The sequence below is a fragment of the Microtus oregoni genome, unplaced genomic scaffold (genome assembly GCF_018167655.1).
Source record: "Microtus oregoni isolate MIOR12 unplaced genomic scaffold, Mior012 000018F_ref0000195, whole genome shotgun sequence".
Taxonomy (NCBI): domain Eukaryota; kingdom Metazoa; phylum Chordata; class Mammalia; order Rodentia; family Cricetidae; genus Microtus; species Microtus oregoni.
Genome location: NW_024543077.1, coordinates 24,318,182 through 24,334,600, shown reverse-complemented (window position 1 = coordinate 24,334,600; position 16,419 = coordinate 24,318,182). Strand labels below are relative to the sequence as shown.

At 42.1% G+C, this 16,419-nt stretch overlaps 1 protein-coding gene across 6 annotated transcripts in view; it reads left to right on the top strand.

The window, feature by feature from the left end:
* LOC121458699 (disks large-associated protein 1) overlaps nt 1-16,419 on the top strand; it is a 798,580-nt gene that overhangs the window by 274,162 nt on the left and 507,999 nt on the right. The window contains exon 4 of one of the 6 annotated variants that reach the window (XM_041667975.1): nt 13,139-13,188. The exons of the other annotated variants lie outside the window; for them this stretch is intronic. The gene's annotated coding sequence lies outside the window, so the exon portion shown is untranslated. The remainder of the gene's footprint in view (nt 1-13,138; nt 13,189-16,419) is intronic. 6 annotated transcript variants of the gene reach the window in all.

Below are 16,419 nucleotides of genomic sequence, written 5' to 3'. Positions count from 1 at the left end.
GCGGAGCATACATCTGGGGTCCCAGGCAGCGTGTGATATATGCACACATTGGGTAATGTCTAAATAGGTTAATCACACTTACATTTTCAGCCACCTGTCATGTTTGTGGTAAAATTATTTTAAATCCTTCTAGATTTTTTAAAATGTGCAGCAAGTAATTATTTTCTGTCATCACTGTTCTGTGAGGTGATACCTAGAGCCCTTTGTTTCCATCTGGTTGTAATTTAGGGCCTGGTGATCAACCTCTTCCCCCAACTCACCCCCTCTTTGCAGCTCCGAGATCAACATCAATACGTTGCATATATGAGCAAGATCCTGTGGATCTCTTTCTGTGCCTCTTCCCTCGCTGAACATACGTCTCTATCATCCCAACTGTCACAAGTAACATGGTTTAATATTTTTATGAATGGATGATATTCTATCAAGTGCAAGTACCACCATGCAATGTATTCATTATTTGATAAACTCTTACGTTCTTTTCATTTTTCACCTATCAGGAATAGAGCTGCAGTGAACATGTGTACACCTATCTTCCGAACATAATTCTTTCCTTTAATATGTATGCCCAGTAGTGGGTTGATGTTTCTATAACTGTAGTACTTACCCAATTTCTATGTGCCAGACACTATGCTAAGTGTTCAATCTCTCTTCGTCTTTTGACAGTTTCAGACAGTAGGTGCTATGGTCATTCCTGTTTTACAGATGTGAAAATTGGTCTTGAGAGAGTGTTTTAAAGGTAACCTAACTAGGAAAGTTTAACTCTAAAACCCAAGCAGTATGTCACAAGACTCTTTGAGCATGAAAAGCAATGATAACCAGCTCAAGAGCTCAGTCTGGGTAGATCGCAATGGACTATGAAAGGGTCAATCAGTTATCCCTGGTGGAAAACATTTATTGAAGCCTTTTAGAGAGATGGCAAGGGAAGCGCGTGGCTGGATTCCGTTTACTAAGTAGTTCTGATAGGCGTATGATGGGTGTTTCTTGGATTTGGATCTGTTGCGAGCTTGGCACCTCCAGGGTGGAAGTAATTAATATCTGTGTCGCCCTCAAGAGCTTGTCAGGTTCCCTCAGTCTCAGAAGCTACCCTCTCCACAACGTGCGTTGTTACTTAATATCTCTAGTTCACATACCTCTGTCAGGTCAGCTTTATATGGCCACCTGCCGAGGGAAACCCTTCAGGGGTTTATGACCTCTAGTCAAGGTCTTCTCTCCAAGGCTTGGATATCACCACAGGATCTATAGCTGGGCTCATCTGTCTCTCAAGGTCTTGTTGAAGTATCCCACCCATGTGTCCCGGATGAGGGAGGTGTGGCTCACCTCTGTGATAGGAGTTTCCTGTCTAAGTGACATCTGAAACACCGTTTCTCAAGACCTGGGACCTCGTAAATGCTCCATACGTGTAGAATACACACATTGAATACTGCATCTGTTTAAACTGATTATCAAAACAATTGAAAACTTGAGGAATTTTTACTTCTGCTTTTATTTTCAGTGTTCTGCAAACGTGTGTCACCCTCACCATCCCCACCAGTGACTCTTTCCAGAACAGATGGAGCAACTTGCTTTACGTACCCAAACCTTTTCGTTTTGTTTTGTTTTTCTTTTCTGTTTTGAATGCAAGAAGCCTTCTGGTAGAATATTAAAAGAATTCTGCCTTATCAGTAGTACACCATTCTTTGGCAGGAGACCTTTTCTGCCCTAGATCACACGATATTTCTACTTAAATATACCTACCTAGTAAAGAGAAGGTGCAAATGAAAATAATGTTAGGAACATTACCTTTTGTAGAATTTGACAATGGAAGAGGCAGTGTTTTGTAAGTAACATCGAATTGGTTTTTATTTTATTATTTTTTATTTTTTTTGGGGGGGGGGCGTTTGAGACAGGGTTTTTTTTGTAGCTTTGGAGCCTGTCCTGGAACTTGCTCTGTAGACCAAGATGGCCTCGAACTCATAGAGATCTGCCTGTCTCTGCCTCCTGAGTGCTGGGATTAAACGCATCTGCCACAACCGCCTGGCAAATTGTATTCTTATAATACTTCATATAGTACTATTTTGTATTCCGAATTTACCAATCAGCAAAGAAGACACAGAAAGATTCAGTAATGTCTTCCCAAGTTCACATAGCTAGTAAATGGAAGACCGAGATTTTGAACCCAGGCACTTTCTGTTCAGACACTCAGTTAATGAATGAGCACATACAGCTTATTATATATCAAGTATGTTTTTTGATCTATAGTAGGTATATGTACTAATAGGTATAATGGATGTGTACTTACTGATAGCACCGTGTGAGTACTCAATCAAGATATTCACTGGCTGCCATGTGAAAGTAAACTATGGCTTCATGCTAGTTGAGTCATTTTAATTTAAAAACATATGAGTTGCCTAAAGCACCCTTTTTTACTTTTCAGATTTTACATGCTGTACCAATCCATACTTAATTAAAAGAAAGCAATTGCAAAGTGCCTGGGAAATAGTCAGTTATTGCCAGGTTTCAAGAATCAGCATTCTAAAATCTACCAAAAAAAATTGGTAAACCGGGAAAAAGAAAGCATAAAATTTGTTTTTAGCTGCTTTTGAAGTGCTGACAGGTATTATTGATTATATTATCATTTACATTTTGGAGCCTTAGAATTTTAGATTTGGATGAGAGTTTTGGGTCATCTGGACCAACTTGCTACCTCATGTCAGAAATAGTAACATGATATTTTAAAAATAAAATATTTGAAAATATTCCTATATCATTTGTATAGCATCAGTAGAGATAGCGGTGGGTTGTTTGGGGGGTTTTATTCATTTGTTTGTTTATTTTATTTTTCACAATACCATTTAACAATAAACCTGTGGCTAGTGTGGTATTAGACTAGATAGCCGGTGCAGTCCTGGAGGATTCACTGTTCTCATTTCTTGACTACATCTTAGAAATCTGCTTTATGTCATTATCAGAATTGTTCATTTAGGAACTGTTTTGTATTCGCTTCTGTTCCCATAAAGCAGAGGTCAACAGCAAATGTTGCCTATCTCCTGTTGTCATAGATAAAGTTTCCTAAGGCACAGACACACTTGCTCTTTTGTGTAGTGTTTGTTGTTGTTGTTGGTTTTATTTATTTATTTTTTTTGCTTTTCAGTTGTTTTTGGTTTTGATGTTATTTATTTGTGGTGCTGGGCAGTTGAAGCCAAGGCCATATGAAGGATGAACAAGTGTTTCCACACCGAGTGTGTTGTGTGATCATTTGAGTGCATTCCAACGATAAAGCTTGCTTTGAAACAGAGGGCAGAGCTAGCCACTAGCTGACCGACATTAACCATAGAGCTTTTGGAGGTCTGAGAACAGGTAGAGAGACAGGAAGTAGTAAAGTAGGACTTACCAGGGTTCTCAGCCGTTTAGATGGAGGAAGAGCAGAGATGGCAGGTCACTGGTTATTTCTCTGATCAGTCAGGTTCTTACCTTGGTATCTTACTCCCGGTGTTTTTTTTTTTAATTAATAAAGCATAATTTAAGTGTATCACAGAGCATCATGTCGTCTGTGGCTCTTTGTTTTATCTGAAGAAGGCTAAGAGAGGTGTGGCCGCAGAGACAGTGCTGCCAAGAAAGACTAAATCATTGTCTGACATTTTGAAAAACTGTCTGTCCATCTGCGCTCCAAAGTATTGCAGTTCATGTGTGTGTCTTTATTTCATTTATTTCCTAATACATTCATCATGCGTCCTAGCCAGGGTCACTATTGCTGTGACAAAATACCATGACTACAGCAACCTCCAGAGTACAGGCTTACTTGGCTTACGCCACACATCACTGCTCATCATCAAAGATGGTCAGGACAGGAATCACGCAGGGCGGGAGCCTCGAGTCAGGAGCTAATTCAGGGGCCGTGAAGGAGAGCTGCTTACCGATTTGTTCATGACTTACTCAGCCTGCTTTCTTTTGGGGAGGACAGGGGGTTCAATACAGAGTTTCTCCGTAGCTTTGGAGCCTGTCCTGGAACTAGCTCTTGTAGACCAGACTGGCCTCGAACTCACAGAGATCCACTTGCCTCTGCCTCCCAAGTGCTGGGATTAAAGGCATGTGTCACCACTGCCCGACTTTCAGACTGCTTTCTTATACCACCCAGGACTACTTGTCCAGGAATGATGCTAGGCCCTCTCATGTCAATCACTGATTAAGAAAATACCCTACAGGGTTGCCTACGGCCCCATCTTACAAAGGCATTTTCTTAGTTGAGGCTCACCTCACAGTAGCTCTAGCCTTTGTCGAGCTAACATAAAACTAGCCAGCACGGCCTGTCAGCTTAGCATGTAAAACCCATCACTGTTAAGCCACAACCGTCCCTTTCTCGTTCTTCTCCAAGATCACACATTAATAAAGACATCACAGCATTAAAACATCTTGCAAACTTAAAAAGTTCCACAGCGTTACAAATTCAAACACTTTAAACGTTATATCTTAAAAATATCTGTTCTCTTTTAAAATACAAAGGCTCTGTAAAGCTCCAAAATCCTTTTTATTTTTAAGTTTAAAGTCGTTCAACTGTTGAGTCTTGTAAAATCAAAAATAAATACTTCCTTTTATCAAGAGGGAACAACCAGGGCACAGTCACTATCTAAACAAAACCAACCAAAACTCCAGCAGTATAAATAATTTAATATCAACTACCTGGATATTACCATGATCATCTGTACTCCCCCAAGGGGCTTGGGTCACTTCTTTGACTCCACCATCTGTGGCACACAGTTTCCTTCAGGCCAGCTCAGGCCAGCTCAGTCCAGTTTTTCAACACCACTGCTACCGTTCTTGGTGGTCATCTCATGGCAGAGGCAGGAGGATCGAAGTTCTAGGCCAGCCTGGGCTACACCCTTCCATGCCTTCAAAACTAGCATCACCTATGAGACTCGTACTCATACATTATGGAGTTCAGATGCCAGCGAGAGGTCTAACCTTGGCTACTTCGGGTACGTAATTTCTGTGTGCTGAAACCGAGAAAACACTTCCCAGATTTCACCTCAACAGCACTAGTATCTTCTTAATCACTGCTAATTTATCAGCTCCAACACCCAATGGTTTTCCAGCCCAAAGTTCCAAAGTCCTCCCCCACTAAAGCAACACGGTCAGATCTGCTACAGCAGGACCACTCCTGGTACCGAATCTGTCCTATTTAGGGTGATCATTGCTGTGATGAAACTCCATGACCAAAGCAACTTTGGGAGGAAAAGTTTTATTTGTCGTAAGCTTCATCATCACTGTTCATCACTGAAGGAAGACAGATCAGGAATTCAGAAGGGTTAGAACCTGGAGGCAGGAGCTGATGCCCAGGCCCTGGCGGGGAGCTGCTTACTGCATTGTTCCATATTACTTGCTCAGCTTGCTTTCCTTTAGAAACCAGGACCACCTACCCATGGGTGTCGCCACTCACAGTGCCCTGGGGTGTCCAGAGACATCACTAGTTAAGAAAATACACTCCAGGCTTGCCTATAGCCTAATCTTATGGAGAGGTTCTTTGTCGGTTGAGGTTCCCTCCTCTCTGATGACTCTAGCTTGTATCAAGTTGACATAAAATTAGCCATTATACTATGTGGAACAAAATTATTGACATGATTGTGGTAGCCTGAATGACATGAGTACAAGGAGTACAGACACAACTTGACTATATTCTCATAACATTTAGTAATTACACACACACACACACACACACACACACACACACTTTCCTTTCTGAAGCTGGTTTAACTAGGAAAAAATAAGGGCCTATTGTTTCTTTCTTCAGAAAGTCAAATGGCTGCATTTTCCCTGGGGTATAAGTACCTTGATTATATCAGTAATGGGCTTCTGAAGAGATACATAAGAATATAGTTATGACTATTGATGCTAATTACTGGTACTGCATATATTAGTGGCTTGGAAAATTAAATTGTATTTAGATATCCCCTTCAGTAAAAACTTCTCCAAATCTGCCCTTCACCACCTTGTTTCAACATCCTGGCCCTGGCCCTGCACAGCTACCATGAGGGGCTCCCTTCGAGTTTTTAAAACAGGCCAATTTCTTGCTACTCCTGCTAGATACCCTCAGGTCTTCTTCTTCTTGCCCCTTATATCCTCCATCTAGCCTTCCGTCAATGTCAGAGCTAGCTTCCTTGGCCGCTATGTCTCCTGTAGCCCATCCCTGACATTTGCTGAGTCATGACTAGTCCACACTTGGGTTTTGTGTGTGCTTGACTGATAGGAAGGAGTAGTACTTCTCTTTGCTGGAATGTGCTTTTCCAGGGCAGGAACAGAGTCTGCTTAGGTCCCCGCTGCCTTTTCTAGTTTCTGATTTATCAGGTGCATGTGTGTGTGTGTGTGTAGAGAGAGAGAGAGCGAAAATATAGGTGCCACAAAATTATTGAAATGGCAGAGATTTCAATACGTATACTCTTTAAGAATTCTCTTCTAACTTAGTGAATGAAGTCATTGTCTGTTCAGTCCCATATCAGTGAATAAGCTTTATCCCAGATACTGTGTTTCTGTGCTTCTAAGTTAGGGTGTGTCGGCGATGTGACTGAAACTAACCCAGCAGAAAATTTGGCAACTAGGAGGTAGCCATGGGTTCTGTAACTGGGACCGTTCTCGAGAGTGCATGTAGCTTCATTAATAACATGAACAAATAATGAGAGTCGGAGCTCCTGTTAGGAAACTGAAGCCCTCTGAGACTTAAAGTCACGGTGCTTGAGAAAGTTTGGACACAGTAATTAGACAATTGAGTGTGTGTACTACCATTTTTCTCAGGGAGAAAAAAAAAACTGTGATAAAGCATTTTGACCACCCTTTAAGCGAGGCCCAGAAGGTCCTATTCAGCTATTCGAAAAATAGTTCAAGACAGTACTCTTTATAGCATACGCATGTCAAATCACTGATCTACTAGTCAAAAGATTTCAAAGGTTATTTAATAGATGTGTTTGTTATACCATAAAGAGCTATTTTAGGAAGACAAGCAATCACTGTAGGAGCTGGTACTGGACTCCATAGAACTGAGCCCATGTCCCTGAGGAAATCAGCACCCTCACTGACTCCTGGCGCCGTGCTCAGATGAAGCTGTTCAAGCAAACTTAAATCATCCGCTGCCTCCTGTCTGTCCTTCTCACCTTAGTGGTCTAGAAGGCTCTGGGAAGGTGGATCCTCTCCTGCTTTTCCCAGGGGATGTTGTCTGCTAGAACGCAGACTCACCTATGAGCAGGGTAGGAGCCATGGGTGGTGACTCTCAGGCCCGGACGACACAGTTTCCCACCATCATCATGTTCATGAATGATGATGGAATGCCCAGTGTGACACAGAATGATCATATGTGTTAAAGCATATAAGAGACAGAATAATGAGCCAGGCAGTGGTGGTGCATGCCTTTAATCCCAGATCTCTGTGAGTTCAAGGCCAGCCTGGTCTACAAGAGTTAGTTCCAGGACAGGCTCCAAAGCTACAGAGAAACCCTGTCTCAAAAAACCAAAAATAATAATAAAATTATTATTATTATTATTATTAAAAAATAGAGAGAACAATGAGACTATCATATGTAGTGCTCCTGATAGCTAGTTCTTGCCCACTCCATGGTATGGGTGTGTGTGTGTATGTGTGTTTGGCACTTGCAAGCTTGTGTATGTGGACTTTATGTATTTGGACTTGTGTATTTATGTATGTGTACTTGTGAATCAGAAGCTTTCTATGGGCTCCCCTTAAACTCAGATTCTCTAACAGTTTTCCCCTACCTTCACCTACAGATACCATGCTGACAGTTCCCCTACCTTCACCTACAGATAGCATGCTGACAGTTCCCCTTTTGTGGAACCTGTCAAAGGACAGCTTTCCTTTCTTGTGCAGCTGGCAACGGGCAGGAATTGACCTGTCACATTTCTGTATCCCCTCTTTAGAGATCAATTAACTAGCTTTGGAGACACGCCTGTGCTTAAGGATGGTCACTGACAGCAGATGCCTCCTTCTCCCCACTCTGTTACCAAAGCCAAAGATGCGTGCTCACTCTGTGGGCTCTTCATGTTAGGAATTCATCCTGAATTCATTCTAGAATCCAGAGTACACAGTGTTTCCATGGAAAATTAGTGGACATTTGGGGAAAAATACCAGCAAGAGCAAGAAATAACAAAGCGCTTTCTAGTGTTTCTCATCACTTCGTTCCATTTTAATTCAGCCAGGATCATTATGTCCCAAATTGTCAGGTCTTGCATCTTTTCTAACTTGATCATTGGTTATGGCCTCCAGCGTGTGTTTCACCCTCTGGCTGGCCGGGAAAGTTTTGGGAAATTACTTGGGGGCTTTGCCAACATTATGTTTACATTTCCTCATTGCCACGCCAGCTTTGCCCTCTCAGAATCCACTTACCTTTATGAGTACTCGGCCCTGAGTTGTGGCGATTCCTCTCCAACTGTTTCTGCTTTGCACATATGAATAGCTGGAGAGTCTTACAATGCTTTTAGAGAACAGGAAATGGCATATAAATGGTAAGTATGTAATCATATTTTCATGTGTGAAATCAGCAGTTACAGGAGGTAGATAATTGCCTGCAGTGACACACAATGCTCTCTATGAACTCAGTGGCATTCCTGAGGGAAAATATGGAGCTGACAAAGGGAGGGACATTCCATTAAAAACAATCTTATCTCCAATTCAAAAATGCTTTTGAAAAACCTTGCCTTTATTGTAGACTATTGTATTCAATGATTTCTCTTGACAGATGAGTGGAATTTTTATAGCTTAAGGCATGGAAAATGAGTTTTCTATACCTTTCTTTTCATAGTGACAAGATGACTCAAATGAATGGAATAAGCCAAGAAAACTGACATGTAACTTTAAATTCTTCTGGTGTGTAGCTCTTATCTTTAGAAGTCTTAATTCACTCTTGTGTCAGAAGAAATATTAGCAGGAAGTAATATTGCAAGATCTGGTTTCTGGTTTTGAAACAAATATGTGATCCTCACATTTACGTTCAGTTGTGTGTCTTAGATAACATGTTTAATTCTGAGATTAGATAGCATGTTTAATTCTGAGATTAGATAACATGTTTAATTCTGAGAAGCCATTCATTGGCTCACTAGTTGATGATTCCATGTACTCCGTGACATTGACTGACACTTTTATTTCATAGATGCACTAATCAATTAATGATTCCAAATGTATTTTCCTACTGTCCTTTCTCTGAAGTTCAAATCTTTCCTTTCCTTTCTTTGCCTCTCTTTTTCTGGCCTCTCTTATCCCTGCTATCCTTGTTTGTACCCCATCGCATTTTCACACAAGGTTTGGCTAGTTGTGAGGGACAGTCGTGATCATCAGCCGCTGTGGTGGTAGCAAACGCCCGAGAGGGGCAGCTGAGGGAAAGAATCCTGTTCGTTTTGACTCACGGTTTCAGAGGATTTGCTGTCATACTCGAGCAATCATTTATCTCCATGTGTCTCTATAAATCTAAAGAAAAGATGGGGTGAACTTTTCAGTTGAAATAAATAAAAGATTCAAGGAAAGACAGGGAAGAGCATTTGCACAGGAGGACCGAATGCACCCATGGATTGGATTGCTGGAGGAGTCCCAGGTCTGGTCTTTTTTCTTTAGTCATAAGGACATGAGAATGGTTCTTTCAGAGTGTTTTGGGTGTACTTTTCTTTTTCTTTTTCATTTTTTTTTAACATGGTCTTGCTTAAGTAGCCCAAATTGCTCTCAAATTCCCAATCCCCCTGCCACAGTCTCCCAAGTGCTGCGAACATAGGCAAAAAGAATAAAGTAAAATTACCAAGTCTTATTTTCATGCTTTAATAAGTGTCCTGCTCCTGTAAAGCAGAGTTGAGTGACCAGTCCATCAATGGAAGCAGTAAAGCATCACCTTGCACCTGTCTGGTTTCCGCCCTTACAGGGAGAGGAGAAGGAGTGATGAGGGACGGGTGTAGACATATCTACATTACTGTTAGCAAGGAAGAGATTTTGCTTTCACTTTAGTAGATGACGGGATCTGAATTAAGGCCTGAGAATCTATTTGCCTTTTATTCCTGTGAAGTTCTGTCTACTTTGGTTGGATTGGCTGTTTGTGTGCCGTACAGCCTGGTACATGGTGGTCGGAATGTATAGTAAGCAAAACTTTCCATCTCATGACTAGTTAGTAGAGGGGTGAAGGAAAGCTCGGAGGTTCCTACCTTGCCTTCATGGGTGCACCCTCCCTGAGAACATGGCTCCATTCAGCCCCACCTAGTATAGATGCTACCTTTTCCCAGTCTCCACCGCAGTCTTGGGTCTCAGTCTTTATTGCATGGACCTGTTATCATCATTGCAAATGTACATTATGGCAATGGAAAATGCCCTGTTTTACTCAAAGGAAAATGCAAACTAATAATCTTTTTTTTTTTTAGTAAGAGTACTCATTCTTTTGCAAAGGTACTGTACACCACCTATCTGCTTTCTGTGGTACACAACTACATCCCTGCTGTAGGAAGTCTTACAGCCAGTGGTTACCCACCCACTGGGTCGTGGCCTCTTATACTATTGATACTGATGTAGAGCATGTGTCCAGCCTCTTTTCTGGCTGCGGGATTCGGTTTCTGATCTCCATTCAAGCAGAGGATTCTGATTTGTGCATCTACCCCTAAGTAAATAAACATTTATTTTTCAGTTCTGAGCTAGTATGGGATTTCTTATAAGCGCCCTTCTTCGTTATCCCATGTTGTGAAGCATGTGTGGAGAAATGCATGGCTTTGAATAAGCATGAGGTCGCATGGCTCCTGCTGTTGCTCAGTGTCGCCATCTTGTTAATCGATGCCACTTTGATGGCTTTCTCTAGCTCTTCGAAAATTATTCCTTAGAAAGTCCTGTGGAAACTCCAGTATTCTGAACCAGATCACCATGAATCCAAAACCATTGGCATGCCAATTTCTATCCTTAAGGTAGAATGTGCAGGCTAGTGCTCTAAGTGTAGAAGGAATGGAAGTCACAGAATGCATTTTCTGGAGGTCTTGGCATGCCACTTTGGACTCTTCTCTAAGGATGTTCCCATTTCCCTCAAAGGAGAAGGATGGCATCAATCTGGGCCAGGTCCCTTGAGAGGCTTTATCCTTTCCAGAAGTTGCCTTTGAAACATTGCTTTGATAGTTACATATCTGGGTTTCTGAGATTTCAAGTTTTTGAAGATGGTTCAGTTCCACATGTAACACCTTGTAGAGTAAAAGGGCTGGTGCTGGGAAGGGACAGAAGACGGTGACAAGTCATAGGCAAATCCACTGCAGGGTTTTAAAGCAGCTGTGATTCCCTCAAAGATGCCCAACATTTCATCCTTATGTTAGAACTAGAGGAATAATCAAGTGTATGGAAAGAGACATGTAAATATCTACTTATCTGCAACACATACATGCACAAGTAGACACTGCTCCATTTGGACAGTGTGTAATTAAAGCAAATAGATAAAGGATGTTACAAGTGCACCGTGCCATATCTTTAAATGGTGCATTTGTGCGTGGTATCTAACAGGTTAACTCTGGGATGGATCGTGAGCATGGACATCGTCCCTGTATCACTGAGTAGATGAGTTTGTACAATGCTGAGGTTTCTACTGCTACTCTTAGGGGCACTACAAAGTCATCTCAGAGACAGAGTGTTTAATAATGGTAGAGAGACCCATTCTCTCCATCTTCGCTGGGGCTTTTATTTATTTTGCAATATGCTTTTCCAACCTGACCCAAGAGAGGATTCACTTCACAGAACTACGGCTGTGTCCCTGCTCGACACGGGCTTCGCCAGCCAGGTGCTTGGGATAGCAAACTTCCATCCATGAGCAGGGACCAGCTGTGCTGGGATTGATTCCTTCCACAGAGGAAAACAAAAATGAAAGCCAGAACTAGGTCAGAAAACTGCCTCCCTCATCAACTCCTGCCAGCTCCAGCTTGTGTCCTCATTTCCTTCATTGCTGACGCCTGTGTCCCCTGTCCTCTGTGGTCCCAGTCATGTGACCACAGTCACACTGGCTGGGTAGAGGTTTGTAAGCATTCGCCCTGTGTCCACTCTGCCTTGGAATGGTTGTTGGTTCGAGATTAAGGCATCCAGAGCAGCAAAGCAATCCTTGGCCGAGAAATGTGGTGGTCGGCATCTACTCTCACTGTTCTAGATTCTTTGGTTTTAGCCCTTTCTTCAACATCCCTGTGATGAGAACTTATGCCCCATGTCCTAAACTATTTCATGTCTGAACTGATGGGTTTATTGTTATCCACTGCTCAGCTCTGCTGCGGTTAGCACACTCTCCTGGCCAACCATGTGTATGTAAAGCTGACTCTCCAGACTCCACTATCCCCAGCCCTGTATGCACAGCTAGATACCAGGCCTGTGTGGATCTCAGCGATCCACAGTGATACAAGGGGAAATTAGCCTTCTGTCCCTAGTACTAGAATGCCCTTTTCCTATGATGATTTTCTCTGCGTCTGATAGGACTTGGCTCAGGCATCCATTCTCCGTGGGTTCCCCCGTGGTTGCTCCTCTTATCCCTGGGATAGGCTGCATGTCCTTTCTCAATACTTCAGAAGTTCTGTCACATATTTCAAGCATGCTCAACTATGTGTTACAATTATCTAGATGTGTATCTGTTACCCACTTCCCCTAGTCTGTGAGCCTCCCATGACTTACGAAATGCCTAGTACTACATGCAAGCTTTTAATTTTTTCAGTGAGTGAATGAATCTCAGACTTATGTTTCTGCATCCTGTATCTGTAGTAACTAATCTTCTGCCTTATATACTAACCCTCCAGGTCCTTCCCTCTCGGCCACTTCTGTTTACTGGCTGCTGTACTTAAACTATGACATCTGACCACCAGCTAGACCTAATGTTTGTGTTGCTTATTAGTTCTGGCTAGTTGTATATGGTCTTCAAGGAAATCCATTAAAGTTTCTACTTTTTTTTTTGATTTTTGAGACAGGGTTTCTCTGTAGATTTTTGGTTCCTGTTTTGGAACTAGCTCTGTAGACCAGGCTGGCCTCCAACTCACAGAGATCCGCCTGTCTCTGCCTCCCGCGTGCTGGGATTAAAGGTGTGTGCCACCACCGCTCGGCCAGTCTCTACTGTTTTTGACAATGGCTGGAACCCTGGGACAGATATATAGCTTTTCTTTTTTTTTTTTTTTTTTTTTTTTGCTTCCAGCCAGGAAATAATGTTATTCTCATAAACTGAACACTGGAGAGAAGAGCCAGGTACATCAACCTTCCTTCTTTATAGAAAAGTAGAAAAGCATGAATGAATTGCCTTTAATACTGTTAATTATGATTAATGAGTTGGTGAAATATTTTATTGTGAAGGATTTCTGTGACTCCCAGACCATTGTTTCAAAAATGAACCGAGGATGGTATCAGCTACAAGCTGCCTGGATTGAAAGCTGTTCTGAACCTAGTGAGTCAGAGGCACTGACCCATCATTATGTCACAGTCTGACATACTATAGTGTTCTTTCCCTTGACATATCAAAATTTATTATTCAGAATGATTTAAAGCTGGTAAGAGATACATTCCTGCTTTTAGAGACAGAACATGGTGCAGGAGACTTGTCTGTATTCTATCAATCATGTTTTAAATAAACTCTGTTTGGCCAGGCAGGAAGTATAGGCGGGTCAACCAGACAGGAAATAGAGGTGGGGCGATGAGAACAGGAGAATGCTGGGAAGGAGGAAGTCCTTTTTTTCACATTCTTGTCCAGACCACCCAAGAAACAGGATGTGAACTGCCCGCTGAGAAAGGTACCAAGCCATGTCGCTAACATATACTAGAATAATGGGCTATATAATTTATAAGAGCTAATACGAAGCGTGAGCTAATGGGCCAACCAGTTTATAACCTATGTAGACCTGTGTGTGATTTTCTTTGGGACTTGCTGGCTGTGGGGTACCGGGTGGGACAGAAACCCCGACAAGCTTGTCCTCATGTTACAAGAACACTTATCCAACCATTTTCCCTGATAGCACTGCCTCCTTGTGGGGTCTTTGTAGGGATCTCATCAGCAAAGATTCCGATCGTGTGCAGTGTTCTGTGTTGCCCCAAATCTCTGTGCGAAGTTGAGGTCAGAGGGAGGGTGTCTCACAAGGGGCTGTGCGCCTCGGTTTTTCTATGCGCAGGGTAGTTGCTGACCAACTGGTAGCCAGGTTTCCATAACTCTTTCAGCCTCGGTCTGTTCAGTCGACAGCCCCAACTGCCTCCGTGAAGATGAAAGAGCAGGTCAGCGTTTCTAAATGACTGGACATTTAGAATCTCATAGTGAGAAGGAAATGAGCACCCGGGAGGAGAGTCCTTTTTTAGATTTTCCTGCCAGACCATCATTTCTGTCCTACATTCCGAGTGTGTTCTAATAAACATCCTTTCTCTTCTTCCTGCTCCTCTTCTGTGCTTCCTTATACAGTCAGGGTCAACAGAAGGACCTGCCTCTCCCATCTACTGGACATGTGGCTTCCTTTGTGTACATTCAAATCCACAGTCAGCTTTATCCTCTGACCCCCAGAATCCCCGCACATGGGATATACAGAGAGGAGGAACCTAGACTCTGACCTTCTCAGTCACTAAAGCTCACAGCATCCTTCTGGACCCGCTTCCTGCGTAGACTGCTACCCAAACTGCTTGCCTCTCACTTCCCATGTTGCCACAAGGGAGAAGGGGACAGATGTTTTCAATAACAACATTTATTAGTGTGAACCTGACATGCAGACAGAGGGGAGAAAAGGAGACAGAAAAAAAAAGCTGGGATGAGTTCTCTGCATGGTCCTGCTCTTTGAATTCAGGAGAAAATGACCCAGTGGAAACAGTGGGCAATGACGCTACCATTTCCTGAGTTTTTCTCTTATCGAGAGAAATATTCAGACCTTGCTGCCCTGAACACTGATCTTGATTTTACCTGCCTATCATTGTGCTACCAACACTACAGATTTATGACTGCCAGTGATGTCTAGGTGGTTCAAACCAAGATTAAGCTGTGGGCAGAGATTCTGTAAAATCAAGAGGGATGTACAATTCCCTCTTCCATATTGCTTTTCTGTCATGGGCTTGTTTAGGTACAGAATCCTGCTGTCTGTCTCCTTAGGAGAAACCTTCTAACTCCAGCCTTTCCACCAGGCTGATGTCTCTGATTACCTGTAACGATTTAATTGAATGCTGTAATGTATTTAGTAGCATCTCATTGCTCTTTTTAACACGTGCGACCGTGACTATATGAGCAATTGGGCCTGAATTTCATGGGTGCTTTTCAAACAATAGACAGTGTTTAAAGGTCTCTTAGTAAATAGCATTATAATTAATCTTCATTGGCTTTCATTTTTGATAAATTTTAGCTTCAAAATAATACTGATTTACATGGACTTTTTAAATTAAGTGACAAGTGTATTTCAGTACAGTCTCTGTTTTGAACTCAGCAAGCCCCTTCTGCTCTTAAAAGGTTGTCTTTTTGTGGATGTTTCCTCACACAATAATGTTTTTTTTTTAAATCGCAAAGAGAAATATTTAAACTTCAGTCATTGTATCAAAGAAAGAAGAAGTTCAGATGTCAAGTAATTTTACCAGTGGACATATTTATATGTAGGACGATGTCTTATTTCATCTATAGTCTTACCAAAAGCACAAATTTCACCATGCTGTTAGCAAATTAAAATATACAAAGAAACATTTTGCAAATTAATAATGATAAAGACTTCTATGGGAAGATGTACTACTATCCCAGACAGAAAATAAGCATGTTTTTTAAAAGACTGCTCTCCATATCCTTGTAGAGGGTTAAACCCAAGTTTTCACATGTGTTAGACAAGTGTTGTGTGTAGGCAGAGTTCCTCTGTGTCACGGAAGTTACTCCCAAATCACCATATGGAAACTTCTTATTAATTATAAATGTTCGGCCAATAGCTCAGGCTTGTTACTAGCTAACTCTTACAACTTTTAATGTAACTTATTTATATTACTATATATTCTGTCATGTGGCGTTAACTCACTTTCATTTTCCAACTCCTGTTTTCTCTCTGTGTCTTCTGGCGACCCCTCTGACTCTTCTCTTCTTCCCCCCAGTTACCTTAGTCCTGTTCTCCTGCCTAACCTTATCCTGTCCAGCTGCTGGCTGGTCAGCTTCTTTATTAAAGCAATCACAGCAACATATATTCACACAGTGTAAAGGACTATTCCACAGCTGTACTTCTGGCCTCCACCTCCAGCCCCCTAGGTACTTTTTCTAGTGCAAGTTAGAAATAAAGGTTGTGGGTTTTCATACTGCAGAGAACAGTGGGGCTGTTTTCCAGGGACAGCATCATGCCCTTGTCACGTCACCAGCCTTAGAAAGAAGGCATTACTCTGGCCATACTCCTAAATGAAGAGCTACAGGCAATTAGTGGGTACTGGGACAGAGGGAATCAGTCGATCCAGGGATGAGCCGGCTGGTACATTACTCACTCCCAAGAGATT